General features: G+C 34.7%; 1 pseudogene; it reads right to left on the minus strand.

Moving 5' to 3' along the window:
• Positions 1-3,124: 3,124 nt before the first annotated feature.
• Positions 3,125-4,655, minus strand: LOC139438240 (forkhead box protein N3-like; annotated as a pseudogene).
• Between the last annotated feature and the right edge of the window lie 6,167 nt (positions 4,656-10,822).

The following is a 10,822-nucleotide window of genomic DNA, read 5'->3' on the forward strand; positions in this document are numbered from 1 at the left end:
AAAGTTGGAAGTAGCTATTCTGGTATCAGACAAAAACTTTTAATGTAAAGCTGTTGAAAGACACAAAAAAGGGCACCACATATTAATAAAAGGGGTAATGTATTGAGAAGAAAGAGCAATAAAAAACCTTTATGTGCCTGACCTGGGTGCCACAAAATACTGAAGTGAACACTGGAAAAACTAAGGGAAGAAAGAAATGCCTCTACAAACATAGTGGCCATTGTGGCTATCAATACACTATTATCATCAATAGACAGAATATCTCAACACAGAATTAATAAAGGGATACTTTGAATAATACATTAGAAGAATTAGACATAATGTCATATATAGAACACTGTACAAAAATAGAGCATATATATTCTTCTCAAGCACACATGGATCATTCTCCAGGATAGAGCATGTGACAGTACAAATCTCAATGAATTAGAAAGATTGAAATTATACAAAGCAATTCCTCCACCACAATGAAATCAAGATGGAAATTAATAAGCAACAGAGAACCAGAATAGGCACAAATATATGGGAATTAAACACTACACTATTAAATAATTGATGGATCAAGGAGGAAATTTTGCAAGAAATCAGTAACTACCTCAATGCAAACAAAAATGAAAATGGAACTTATCAAAACTCATGGGATGCGTCTAAAGCAGTACTGAGAGGGAAGTTTATAGCCCTAAATGTCTATATTAAAAAAGAAGAGCCAAAATTAAAAAAAAAAAAAAACTAATTGCACAACTGAAGGACTAAAAAAAAAAAAAGAACAACAAACTAATCCAAAATCAAGTAAAAAGAAGGAAATGGCAGTAATAAGAGCAGAACTAAATAAAAGTGAGAAAACAAACACTAGAACAAATTAACAAAATCAGAAGCTGAATTTTTTAGATGAGTAATTCGTCCTCAACTGGATACTTTGAAAAATTGTATGCCAACAAGATGGGTAACTTAGATGAAAGTTTCAGGACAAATTTATGGAACATAATCAACCTCATTGAAGAAAGAAGTAATAGAAACAACAGATCAAACATAAGTAGTGAGATTGAATCAGACAGCAAAAGCTTCCCAACCAAGATTGAATCAGACAGTAAAAGCTTCCCAACCAAAAATGCCCAGGAAAAGATGTCTTCATGGGTGAATTGTACCAATCCAACCATTCTGAAAAGAGGTAACACCAATCCATCCTAAACTCTTATAAAACAGAAGAGGAGAGAACATTATGTAACTCAATCTATGATATGATCATCCTCATATCAAAAGCACATAAAAGCACTACAAGAAAAGACAACTCTGGATCATTCTCTCTAATGGTCTTTGATGCTAAAGTCCTCAGCAAAATACTTCAATTATATCCAACAGCACATAAAATGCACATAATATCCCAGTAATGCAAAGATGGATCAACACAAGGAAATTATTAATAATCAATGTAATACACCACATTAGCAGATTGAAAGGGAAAAAATCACATAATAATCTTTATTGATGCTGAAAAAGCATTTGCCAAGATACAAGATACACTTCGAAAGCAGAAATAGAAGGCAACTTCCTCAACATGATATAGACTATATATGAAAAACTGACAGATAACATCATACTCTATGATGAAAGCCAAAAGGCTTTTCCTCTAAGATCTGAAAGAAGACAAGAATGCCCCTGTCATTGCTCTTATTTAACATTGTTTTAGAATTACTTACTTCAACATTTGGCAAGAAAAAAAAATCAAAGGTATCCGCATTGGAAAGTAAGTAAAAATTTCATGATTTTTTGTGACATGATCCTATATATAGAAAGCCCTAAAAATTCATAACAGAGCTTCAAGAGTTTATAAATGAGATCTGTAAAGTGATGGGATAGGAGATCAACATGCAAAAATCAGTAGCATTTCTATATACTAACAATGAACAACTTGAGGAGGAAATTAAGAAAAAATTCCATTTACAATAGTAGCTAAAAGAATCAAATATATTGAAGTAAATTTAACCAAGGATGTAAAGGAAACACAGAAACTACAAAATGTTGCTAAAATAAATAAAAAACTTAAATAAATGGAAGAATATTGATTTTCATGGATTGGAAGACTAAATGTCATTAAGATATCTAACTACAAAAATTGATTTATAGGTTTAATGCAATCCCAATAAGAGTTGCAACAATATTTTTTTTACTGAACTGGAAAAGCTAATTATCAAATTTATTTGGCAGGGTAAGGGGACCCAAATAGCCCAAAACATGTTGAAAAAGAAAAACACATTGAGGAAATCATGACACCTGACTTAAAAGCTCTACAAAGCTACAGTGGTCAAAACTGCATGGTATTAGTGAAGTATATCCATTTTAGTTCACAGAGGGACATTCTTGCATTTGTACTAATAACCATAATTCCCATCTACCTCTGGGCTCAATGTGTTATTCAGTTCCTAGATTATTCTCTAGCTTTCTTTCAATTGTCATTTATATCCATAGATCAATCTTTTCATCCACAATTCCATTTATAAACCATCTGCTACTAACTATAATGTGTTAGGATCAACTATATTCATTTCTGCACTTTTATAGTTAAGATAATTAAAGCTTCTACATACACTAAGCATCAGTATTCCTTTGTAGCCCTCCTTTTATGTCCTAATAACCTGTACTCTAGCTTTAGCACCATGCAATTATTCATCATATTTATCTCACAACTTCTATAATAAAAACCTATTTTTTTAAAAGGAAAAAAACTACATGATATTGGCACAAGGATAGATGCACTGATGAAAGGAACCAAAATTGTAAGTTCTAATATAAACCTACACATCTATAAACAACTGTTATTGACAAGGCCACCAAGCCCACTCAACAGCAACAGAATGATATCTTCAACAAATGGTGCTGGGAGAACTGACTTTTCATACACCAAAGAATGGGAGAGGATCTCCATCTCATGCACTATATAAAAATTAACTCAAGCTGGGTCAAAGACATAAATATAGAGCCAAGAACATAAAGCTCCTGGAAGATAATGTTTAGAAGCATTTATGAGATCTTGAGTAGGAAATGTTTTCATAAAATTTACCCCCAAAGTGTAAGCAATGAAAGAAAAATAGGGAAGCAGACATGGCCCAATGGATAGGGCATATGCCTACCTCATGGGAGGTCCGTGGTTCAAACCCTGGGAGGCCGAGATGCCCCTGGAGACAGTGGGTACAAAAGGCAACAGTATCTCTCCAAGGAGAGGAAGGTCTGCAGCAACACGCTGGTTGTTAAAAGGAGACACACAGAAAAGCTGCAGGAGGGACCCAGAGGCCTCATTCATCCGTGTGGAGCTGGCCCATGTGCAGTGCTGTTGCGTGCTGGGAAACATTCTTCTGCTTAGACCCGGTGCTCCATTTTGTATCGCTGCTAGAGGAAAACCTGCTTCTATCTCTGGAGGGGAATATTCACAAGCATCATGGCAGTGGCAACACCAATGTCAGAAACTTGAAGAAGAGCTCTGTTTCTCTTGAAGAAACTTCTGCCTGGCCGGATAGGTAGAGCTGTGTGGGTTTTTTTTTTTTAAGATTTATTTTATTTATCCCCTCCCTCTATTCCCCGCCCCCCAATCCTGTTCCCTGTTCCCCTGCTTGTCTGCTCTCTGTGTCCATTCTCTGTGTGTTCAGAAGTGTCTGCTTGTATACTCATTAGGCGGCTCCAGAACCAATCCTGGGACCTTCCAGAGTGGGAGAGAGGTGATTACTCTCCTGCGCCACCTCAGCTCCCTGTTCTGCTATGTCTTCTTATTTTCTCTCTTCTTCCTCTTGTTGCATCACCTTGCTGCACCAGCTCTCCCTGTCTGTGGACACTCGTGCACTGGGCTGCATTCCCACTTGGGCCAGCACTCCACCATGGACCAGCTCTCCAGTGGATCAGCTTGCCCTCACCAGGAGGCCCTGGGCATCAAACCCTGGACTTCCTATATGGCAAAAAGGAGCACAATTGGTTAAGTCACATCTGTTTTCCAACCTGATGTGTTTTGAGCTGCCTAAGGAGATGTGGGAGGTATATTGAATACAGTTGATAAGGATGATAAGGTTTCATTTTCAAAGCCTGAATTAGGTTTTGTCTGTACTCTAGGTCTATGCATCACAACAATCCTTTTCCAATATTCTAACACCTCTCTTTATTCACTTTCTTAACACTTATTAAATGACAAAGTATGTTTCACTGAGTTTTTCCACGCAGTAGGTGCATTTGCAAAATATGGAAAATGTTTCAAGATCCAGTTGTAAATATCCTTGATGGGCAGGTCCTTGTTTGGAGAGGCCTTGATGGCCAGAAATATGAGGCAGCTAAAGGAATAGTGGGGTTTGCAGTTGGCATCATAGGGCTTATCCAAGTGAATGGGAGAAGCATATTGTCATTATCCAAGTCCTGGATGGGGCTGAGACTTCTAAGGATTTACTCCCAACACTCAACTGCAAATTCTTACTCTCCTGCAACCAGTTTGGGCTGGTCAACTCTATGTCTTCCATAGCCTCCTTTTCTAATCTGTTATCAGGCAGAGAAAAGTCAAAGTCACTGTCCTCCTGAAGAGTCTTAGAGAAATTGCTGCCCTGATAACACTGGTTCAGTACACTGTAAACACTAATTCCTGAGCTTTCTGGCTTCTTACTGGGAGGCATGACTGGACTCATTTTAGTGAAGGCTCCTGAGTATAAATGGGGTCAGTATAATTCCAGGTCATAGAAAGGACTGAGGAGCATCCATTATCATGAAATGTTTATGTATGTTCATGTATGTATGACATATTTCAATATAATTTTATTAAGAAAGGAGTCCTGACAGTGGGCATTCTTGTATTGTTCTGGATTTTAGAGGGAAAGCTTTTCAGCCTTTCACCACTGAGTATGATGATGCTACCTGTGGGTTTTTCATATATACTCTTTATCATGTTGAGGAAATTTCCTTCTATTCCTATCTTCTGAAGTGTTGTTTATCAAGAAAGGATGGTGTATTTTATTGAATACATTTAGTCTATCGATAGAGCTGGTCATATCTTAGTTCATCTTTGATCGGTTAATGTAATATATTACATTAATTGATTTTCTTATCTTGAATCATCCTTGCACACCTGAGTTAAAACTTACTTGATAATGTTGTATACTTCATATAATGGCTTGTTGGATTCAATTTGTATAGTAATTTGCTGATGATTTTTGCATCTATTTTCATTAGAGAAATTGGTCTGTAATTTTATTTTCTTGTAACACATTTATGTGGCTTTGGTATTAGGTGACATTTACTATGTAAAAAGAGTTGGGTAATGTTCTCTCCTATGATGTTTTGGAAAAGTTGAACAGGATTGGAATTAGTTCTTTTTTCCAGTGATGGGTAGAATTCATATTTGAAGCATTTGGTCCTGGGATTTTCTTTGTTGGGAAGTTTTTGATATTTGATTCAGTCTCTTAAATTGTGATTGGTCTGTTGAGATTTTCTATTTCTTCTTTTGCTAGTTGTAGATTTTTCCAGTGTTTCTATAAATTTGTCCATTTAATCTTAGTTGTCCAATTTGATGGCACACAATTTTTCATAGTACCTTCTTATGATACTCTTTTTTTCTGTTGGGTAAATGGTGATGTCCACTCTCTTATTTCTGATTTTCTTTGCATCTTCTATAATTTTCTTTGTTAGTCGAGCTAAAAGTCAGTCAATTTTATTAATGTTATAAAAAAATGACAACCAGGTTTTGTGTGTCAATTGTTTCTATTTTTTTTATTCTCAATTTCATTTAATTCTGCTCTAATAATTGTTATTTCTTTCCTTCTGCTTGCTTTTTGATGAGTGTGTGGTTCATTTTCTAGGTCTTCAATATGTGCAGTTAAATCTTCAATTTTAGCTCTCTTTTTTTAAATGTAGGCATTTAGGGTTATATATTTCCCTCTCAGGACTACCTTTGCTTTATCTCTCAGGTTTTGATATGTTATATTCTTATTTTCATTCATTTCAAAATATATACTAAATTCTCCTGCAATTTCTTCTTTGACCCACTGATTATTTAGGAGTATATTGTTTAATCTTCATGTATTTTTTAATTTTCCTTTTTCCATCTATTACTGATTTCTAGCTTCATTTCATTATGATCAGAGAAAATATTTTATATAATTTCAAACTTTTTAATTTTCTTGAGACATGCCTTATGACCTAGCATATGATTTGTCCTGGAGAAGGATCCATGAATGCTTGAAAAGAGTGTGTAGCCTGCTGTTTTGGGGTGTTATGCACTATATGTTTGTTAGTTATATTTTATTTATCATATTATTCAAGCTCTTTGTTTCCATATTAATCTCTGTCCAGATGCTCTACCAATGCTGAGAATTCTGTATTGAAATCTCCAAATATTGTAAAGATGTCTATTTTTCCCTTTACCTTTGTCAGTATATGTCTCATTTAATTTGGGGCACTCAATTTAGTGCATAAATATTTCTGAATTTTTTTTTTTGGCAAACAGCCCCCTTTCTTAATACTTAATGACTTTCTTCCTCTCTTAGAACAGTTTTGCATATGAAATCTATTTTTTCTGATATAAGTATCACCATTCCAAATCTATTTTTGGTTATTATTTGCATAGAACATCTTTTTCCAGCCTTTCACTTTTGGCCTCATTGTGTCCTTGTATGTAAGGTGAGTCTCCTATAGGCAGCATATAAATGGCTTATATTTTGTGATCCATTCTGTTAGTCTGTCTTTTGATTGGGGAGTTCAATCCATTAATGATCAATGTTATTATTGTATAGGCATCACTTACTTTGTCCACTTTATCCTTTGACTTTCCATTTTCATATCTTACTATTGTGTATCATCTTTTTGCCCTTTTTAGTAATCCTTACTATAGCAGTTAGCTATTATTAATGAATTCCAAAAAAATTGGATTATGTTTATAAACTGGTCTATCCATATTAGAGTATACTGAATTCAGAAGTTTCACTTTTAGTTAATTAAGTAATGATTAAGGTTCTATTGGGCAATGCCAGTAGGATGTTGAGTCCCCACCCCCATGGTGGTCAGGCACTCCCAGAGAAAACCATATGGCAGAGCAGAGGAGTTAGTTGGAGTTGTTAGAGTTTTGATGTTGGAGTTTTTGAGCTGGAGACCTGGGAAGTAAGCATACAGAGCAGTTTGGTTGTGAGGAGAATCAACCACAACCCCTTCCCCCTCCCCCCAGAGATAGAGCCATTCACATGATAGTCTATAGTTCACCTTGTGGACAGAAGCAAAGCCTAGAGAACCTCATAGTCTATAGCTGACATTATGGAGAAAACAGAGTTGCTGAGCCTGGATAGAAATGAATCCCAAGAAGAGAGGAACCCAGGAAGCCTGAAACCTGGCAGAAGTCAGCAGCCATCTTGCTCCAACATGTGGATATAGACTTTGGTGAGGGAAGTAATTTACAATTTGTGGTCTGGTAACTGTAAGCTCCACCCCAAATAAATACCTTTTATATAAACTAGAAGATTACTGTTATTTTGCATAAGCACCCCTTTGACTGACTACTACATTTAATAATATTCATTTCAACATTTTTCTCTAGTCTCTCACCCTTGTATTTTCCTTTTAGGTGATAGTTTTCCTTTAGTATCTCTTACAAATCTTGTCTTTTGGTAATACACTCTTAGTTTTCATTTTTGAAAATTTTAAGCTCATTGTCATTTTTGGAGGAATTTTTGCTTGATAACAAATTCTTGGTGGGCAGCTTTTCTCTTTCAGTGTATTTACTCAAGTATTTTTTCTGCCTTTTTTCCATTTCCTTCTCCTTCTGGACACCAATATCAAGTATGTCAGTGTATTTTCCATTGTCATTCAATTTTGTGAGTTATTATTCCATCTTTTCCATTCTTTTCTTTTTCTTTTTCCTGTTTTTTCAAGTCCAGAAGCTTGTTCCTCTAGTTCACTAATTCTGCCTTCCATCAATTCAAATCTGCTGTTATATGCCTTTAATGTATTTTAATTTCCCTCATTGTGTTTTGCATTCCCATAAGCTCTGTTGATTTTCTTTGCAGGCTTTTAACTTGTTCTTTATGCTCACCCAGTGTCTTTTTAATATCTTTTATTACTTTAGTCATATATTCCTTCAACTCCTTAAATTGATTTAGGGGATTTTTGTGGTTATCATTGATTGATGTCTTAAATCCTGTGTTTTGTCCAGATACTTTTTTCCATTGTCTGCTCCATCTCTTCCTGTTTCTTGTATAGCTTGTAATGTTTTTGCTGATGTCTAGGCATCTGAATATGTTGTGACTTTACTTGGGTGGTCAATTTCTCTCTTGTGTTTTATTTTTTTTCATGGCTCTTCTTTAATTTATTGGTTCAGCTTATTCTGAGTCTTAAAATTGCCCAGCTTAACTTATCCCAGAGGACCAGAGAGCCACTAATGGGGCACATATCCTTTCCTAAGGAACTGGGACAAAAACTCCTAAAAGCAGTTTTTTAAAATTTCAGTTTCTCCTTCAGCCAGCAGATGGCACTCATCAGTGAATCTTTCCACAGAGGTATCTATTTCAACCTTGCCCATGTTTCTGGTCAGGCCAGAGATAAGTCCAAAGAGAACTTTGCTGGCTAAACTCACTGAAAAGAACCCACTTTCTGTCCTCTGCCACATATTTCCTCTTTCCAGGGCAGAAGACATTTTTTCCCTGTTCTAGAATAATTTATATTGATCCTGAACTCAACTGAAAAGAGATGTTTGAGCATACTTGTCATTCTTCTTATATACTGCCTTTTTGTCCTATTCACAGTGGTATTATTTCAAATGATGTAATAATCCACATTTCACTAAAAAACAAACTTGTTCTTTGTTCCATTACTTTCAGTGACAGTTTTCACAATACCACATTTTTTATCAACTCCATTTGTACTTCCAGTGTAAACATCATCAGGACTTGTAGACCAACAATCCAGTTACTGGTAACTAAAACTAAGCCAAAGTCATTACTAAGTTTGCATAATTATAAATAAGGGTCACTGATATGCATCCATTTACTTAATCCCTAAATTTGAACAAAAAGTGTTTTATTGGGTTTTATTTGTGAAATTTATGGAATAAAAAAGCACTTGTCTAGACTATTGTCAAAGAGAGCAGTAGGAGTAACCACACTGATAGATTTTCTCTACCTTTACTGTGATAGGGTTTAGTTTAACTGTAAAGGTAAAAATAGTAGATTACATCCAAAATGCTTTGAAACAATCACACAAACTTATTATAAAGTCTCAAACCCAAACTGGGTAGAATTACATTATCATGTAAGATACTGCTTTGGAAATTCAATTAGATTGAAAGTGGGGAAGAACTTGAAATTGGACTGCTTGGACTATTTCAGTGCTGAAACAAAATGTGAGAAAGATACCAGAGGTACTCATTATAGTCTAGCAGAAAATGTCTTTACAATAGTTCCAAGGTATCATCATTAAATCCTAATTACAGAATGCTCATTGTTAAGGGAAAAGTTAGGTTTTTGCAGTGCTATGCCAAAAATGACAGAAAGATAAAAAGAAAATCCTCTAACAAATTTTGCATTTACTTATAGAGACTGCATAAAACAGATCTAATGTCATTCGACTATGGAATGCAAATTCTCTCCAGCTCCACTACAGATATACAAAGGTGGGTGTCTATTATTCATAGAGATTTGACTTACAATAACAAATGATTAGGACTGGTGTCAGAAATGGTCCATATGCTGGGTTTGTCCTCAAGACCTGAAATAATTTAGAGACATCTACATTAACAGGAAATCAGTGTGAGCCCTTCATACTAAGACTTGAATACTAGATAATGGTTGTGGGTGTCTTTGTATTTCATGTCTTGGAAAAGTTATTTGGGCCTAAACTAACAAGTAAATGTAATGTTATTTATATATTTGATAGGAACTCAGAAGAAATAGACTAAGCCTTTCAAGAATAACTCATTCATAATTTTAAAATATCTGACTCCAGAGTTGTTATTTCTTTAGTCTTTGATGGGATAAGACTTCATCAGAGACTGCAATGTAGTACCAAAAAGTTAATCATTTGAAAGTACAAGCAATAAAGATATCACAACAGTTTGTAGAATGGAGAATTTCGTGCATTACCAATGAAAAATCTGCTTTAACCACATAATATTCGTATGATATATTTAAAGGATTTTCCTCCTAACAAAAAAAATTCTAGTGACTTTTATTTAATCCTGTTTACAGTTCTGTTAATTGCTATGCTTTGCATTTTATTGTGGACTCCCTGGATATTTTGAGAACTGAAGATTGCCCAGAGAATGGTATAAATGGCATGGGAAATAACTGTTGGGTAAAAAGTCTTGCTTGTATCAAAGTATATGATTTTGTTTGATTTACTTCTATTGATATCCAGTTTTTACTTCATATTACTTACATATTTTCCCATTTTATTGCATATGATTTATAAAAATATTTCAGTAGCTTTATGTATACATAGAGCTGAGCCGAATATCTCTATTACAATTTTTCATTGTACTGTTTAGATTTTTTTGTCATTTAGGTGGTGTCTGATTAGTCATTATTGTAATAATATTTTAATGAACATTTCTATGTAGATAGCCAATTTGTATATTTAGGACTGTTATCTTAGAATAAATTCCTAGAAAATCACAGAGGTATATAATTTTAAGGTTAAATATATAATAATATAAAATTTTGTACCTATGTAACACTTTTTTAAAAATCTGGCAAATTCCTAGAAATGTGCAAATAACTTACATTAACACTGGAAGATATAGATCTTCACGGACCAATTACACGTAGAGTTTGTATCATTCATCAAAAACCTCCCCAAAAGAAAAGCGCAGGGTCAG

Source organism: Dasypus novemcinctus, chromosome Y (assembly GCF_030445035.2).
Source record: "Dasypus novemcinctus isolate mDasNov1 chromosome Y, mDasNov1.1.hap2, whole genome shotgun sequence".
Lineage (NCBI taxonomy): Eukaryota > Metazoa > Chordata > Mammalia > Cingulata > Dasypodidae > Dasypus > Dasypus novemcinctus.